Source organism: Crinia signifera, chromosome 7 (assembly GCF_055691185.1).
Source record: "Crinia signifera chromosome 7, ASM5569118v1, whole genome shotgun sequence".
NCBI lineage: Eukaryota > Metazoa > Chordata > Amphibia > Anura > Myobatrachidae > Crinia > Crinia signifera.
This window is the reverse complement of record NC_139223.1, coordinates 188,865,636-188,870,907: the sequence shown is the minus strand read 5'-3', so window position 1 is coordinate 188,870,907 and position 5,272 is coordinate 188,865,636.

The window sequence follows — 5,272 nt, the reverse complement described above, 5'->3', positions numbered from 1 at the left end:
GGCGTGCGGGGGGCTGACCTGGTCCTCTATGGCCGTTATATAGACGATTTATTTTTCATTTGGGATGGTGACGCACAATCTGCACTTTCTTTTGTTACTTACCTGAACTCCAACCCCTTCAATCTTCAATTTACACATACCTACCATCCTTCTCAGATTAACTACTTGGACATCACACTCAACGTCATAGATAATCAGATCCATACCTCAAATTACAATAAAGAAGTAAACACTAATTCATATTTACATTACAAGAGCGCACACCACCCCCCCTGGAAACAAAATATTCCGAGAGGGCAATTCCTTCGACTAAGAAGGAAATGCTCCGATATAACTTCGTTTCAAGAACAAAGCATCACAATGGCAGCTGCCTTTTTAGAAAGAGGCTACCCACAACATCTAATAAATAAAGCCATACGTGACGCCGAGAAAACAGATAGATCTAAATTATTGATCCCCAAAAACAAATACAACAAAAAAACTTTAGATGAAGAAGACATAGAGATGGAAGTTCCCTTCATCTCCACTTTCAATAATGAATCCAATCAAATTAGACAGATCATTAATAAAAATTATAACTTGTTAAAATGTGACCCCGTTCTGAGAGACAAATTACCAAAAAAAACAAAGTTTATTTTTAAGAAAAACAAAACGATAAAGAATATTCTGGCACCTAGTTTTTACAAAAGTAAAAAAACTGAACCAGACAACACGAACTGGTTACAATCCATTTAGAATTCTCTTTCCGGTTGTTACAGATGTAACAAAAATAGATGTATCACTTGTCAACACATCTGTAATAAAACACAATGTATCACCACAGCTGAAAATAAAACATATAAAATTAAAACATTCATCAACTGCGAGACTCCTTATGCAATTTATATGCTAACTTGCTCATGTAACCTTAATTACATAGGCCGCACCACCAGAACAATAAAAGTACGTTTTCTCGAACATAGGAGAAACATCCTAAATAAAAAATTGGATCACAGTGTATCCAGACATTACTTTCATCACCACAATAGTGATCCTAAATGTCTCAAGGTCATAGGATTGGAACACATTAAGAATACAGAGAGAGGCGGAGATCGCTTTAACATCCTTAGCCGCCAGGAGATCTACTGGATGCATGTCATGAATTCAATACATCTTAACGATCAAATAGAACTGAATGTATGCCTGTAAATGAATTAGAACTTTTGTTTTCCATCCTACATCCAAATAATATTACACCAATCTACTAGTATTTCATACATCTGCTTGTTAATGTCTATATACACAACCTCTATATCCTATGTGTATATACTCTAGATTAATATTATCAAAAAACACTATTTTCCTCACTCCCCTACCTCATTTTATTACACCACTTCAACGAAGAATAATAGAATATTGCTAACTCCATGTGATATTTCGAAAGATACATTGGTCGATAAATGGACCCTATATTGTTATATCTATTTCAGGTTCAATTAATTCGATTAATTAGTTCAATTAATTTATTTATAATGATTGATCTATTAATTAGCTAGACTTTTTTATATTATATTTTCTTTGTATTTACTTATATATTTTTGTTTTATTATATTGTCCCGTCTAAACAAGATATTTGAACCAATACTCCATATAGTGACCATATAACATCCCTGCTAATCCCTATTTCATACTGTCATAACCTCTTTTGTTACCATATATCGTTGTAATATAATGTACCTCAGCTCCCTCTTGTGGTGTTCCGTGTAATAACACCGTCCTTATATTGCGATCTACTCGTATTATTAAAGACTATGATGTTTATTAGTTTAAAAAATATATATACACTTTGCTGAGATGATCACTTGTTATATTGATACTCCATGGCGTTTTTGTGTACAAATACCCGCTCCCTGGACGTCTGTCCGCTGTAAGAGGAAGAAAGAAAAAACCAGGAAGTACAGCACTTTCTTCCTGCGTGTCACGCACCGGATATGCGTGTCACGCACCGGAAATGACGCTCCGGCTCTAAGCTATTAGCCGGCGTCAACACACCAAAGAGTAGTGTAACATGTGGATGCGATCCCCTTCCAGCGCTATTGACTGCCCCACTGCTAGAGTGCGAAAACGTGCATCCAATCATAGATTTCAGAGCCTTTTGTACAACAATTAATAGATCCCTCCATTAACCATTATGATGCGTTCCAAAAACCGGAAGTTGGACGCAGCGTGCGTTACAACAACCGGAAATGAAACAATATAAGCCTTTTTCATGTTATCTTGTGCATATTATGTATTTGTTTAATTTTTGACTGCCTCCTATTCGTTCACCCTACACAATCTCATTTGAGAGAAGTAGGGAAATTTATTAATAATGTGTATTTAATTTTTAAGATCAATTGGGTAACTGTTTCCTGTATTGTGATGATGCACTTCCTGCTAGTAGGTATATAAACCCACAGCATACTAACAGTGGCATACCTTTGAGAAAGTTGCCAGAGCGCAACGAAACGCGTCAGGTAGCCCTTGTCTGCACTTTGTGAACATCTCTTTGGATACCCACCATCACCCCTTGAACCAGCTACCAACTTCTCTTTTCATGGACCCAGCACCGTGTTAAATATTCTCAACCTGGATGTACAAATTTTTGGGATTCAGTACCTGCTTACAATTTGGAGCCTCTCATCCGAGCAGTGAGGTATTTACATCTTGCCCACCAGTGGAACAGAGACCAAGGCCTCCAGCAGGATCAAGTCATTTTGGATTCCCTCCACCTGCCCCCCCCCCCCCCCTCTGTCCCCCTCCAACTTGGGGACCATCCAATTCCATTGAGAAGGTAGCAGAACTTGGAACAAGCGGGACTCACTTAAGTATCCAACACAATTACATTCTTTGACATAGTGGTTTACTGTATGCCGTATTTCCTACAAGTGCAATAATTTTTAATAATGTGTATCTATATCGAATATGTTTTGATTAAATAAATGTATTTTTATATTTTGTGATACCCAATTGATCCAATTTTTATTTAGTATTTAGTTAATTTTAGGGAAACTCAATCCCTTTGGCGCTCTACACTACTTTTTGTCTTTTCTGTGTACCCACCTTCAGGGGACTGAACCCCCCCTACGTGTGAGCTGCCACAACAACACACCCTATCTCTCCAGCGCCTTTTATCACCTTGTGGTGATTCAATTTTTTTCCTTGTGAGCAAATGGCTGATTGCCATTTGTTCCCATAAAGTAAAGTTCCCATAAAGTTTTCAGTCCAACGAACTAGTGGGATGAATATTGCTCTGATGCAGAAGAGTTTTAAGAGAGGAGGAGGCCTCCTCCGGCCAGGCCCTCTGCTCTACAAGGAGCAGCGCATTGGAGGTTATTCTGCTTGACACGCAGCGCTACGAAGTTCCCTGCGTACCTTTTTAAGCCCGCCACTTACACAGGCCGCCGCCACCCTTCGCAGGGAGAATTCGCCCGCACGGCTGCAAATGGATGTTTTGCATAAAAATTAATTTGCAGCCTATGGGATGACACCCACATCATTCGATGGTCGCTGACCATCCAATGATGTGCTGAGTACACGGAAACTAAGACACTCTCAGGTGTCTTGGCTTTGCATGTGTTCTGGAGGGGAACATAGCAGGCAGCTGACATCCGGTGATGTCAGCTGCCCACCCCCAGCACCCGCGTCATCAGGGCAGCTACCATGCCATTTTCCCCAGTGTTTTAAGCAGCGCTCCTGCCACCACTGCTGGACTCCAGAGGGTAAGAATCAAAAATGGGTGCAGCTTGTGTGGTGTGAGGCCCCCCTTGGACTCAGGGGCCGTGTACACCATGCACTCTGCACCATTTAGAAATATGCCACTGGTCTGATGTAAGGTCAGCATTAGCCAATGAGAAGATAGTGGAGCACTTCCCCATCAATACCCATCTGTGGCTGTGTGGTGTTTATGCGTCAGCGGTCACTGGAGAGACAGGGAGGGAGAGATGATAGCTTTTCTGTATGATCTGGGGAAGTGGTAATGGACCATTCAGTGAGGATGTAATCTCTCCCTCTCTTCCCACTGACTGCTGTTGCATAAAGCCCCCTATGGTAAAACCAGCCTTGCATGCTGCATTTAGTGCTATGACATCATAAATGATATCTTCAGGTTGGCTGTGCAGCGCGGCCAACCAGAACATATCATCGTGGGTACACACTACTAGACGATGTAGAGAATTGGTGTTCTGATACAGAATCCCCTCATGTATGCCCGACCTGACCTAAGACTTTATACTGTACACTGTGCAAGTCATGCTGCTGGTATAACAACCATTCAATTATACCAGACAACTACTGAGATTTTCTGCACAGTATTTTATTTTTCACTATATTGTTTTCTGATGTTCGGGCGCCTGCACATGCGCACGTTCTTTTGTGCGCACGTGCAGCTCCCCTTTGTGAATGGCTTTGGCGCCTTGCATAGTCGCTGAGATGTTCGCAAGGTCCAGGGAGGGACAGGGCGGATGGTGCCAGGGCAGCCATGGGAACGCCCAGCTTTTTATGGGCGTGCCCATGAAAAAGCTGAGCGTTTCCATGGCTACGCGGGGGGTCTAAAGTGTGAATGATTTCTCCTGCAGCTGAGACATGCGAGGCGACTTGTCTTCGGTAAACATCCCCTCACATGGTAGCTGTGGTAGATTTTCAGTGGGGCGGGCTCTCTGGTACTCGTAAGCTGCGATCTTTGCAGCTTGAGTCAACCAGAATCAGGCCCTAAGGGTAGTCTTTTCTAATGCATATTTTACAGGGAGCTGCCCCAAAAATAATCAGACAGGTCTACGTTGTCTGGTACACTCTCCTAAAATGTCGCATGACTGCCCTCAGATGCCCGCTGCTGTCAAACCTTTCAGGATTCAATTGAATCCTTTAAATGTTTATGCACAGCATCTATTCACTGTTGCTAGGCAGAAGAGCGGGCGAGCGGGGTTTACAATTCCAACCTCTAGTCCCCTAACGCAGAACACTGCGGCCTGCAGGTGGGACCGTGTCTGAAAACCATGACTCTATTATTATTAGAGCCCTATATATGTCAATAAAAATAATAAGGTTTAAACAGTGTAATTCCTGTGATATCATGTACACTGTCTGGTACAGTGTGGCTAGCATTGCGTCAGAAAGGAGATGAACTATAGTAATGTACCATCCCATTAATAGAATTGATAGTAATGTCATTCTTCCGGCCACCAGAGAGCGCTGCTCCAATAATGTGCGTTCTGAGCAGACAGTTGGGCACGTTACTGACGACAACGGAAGAGGC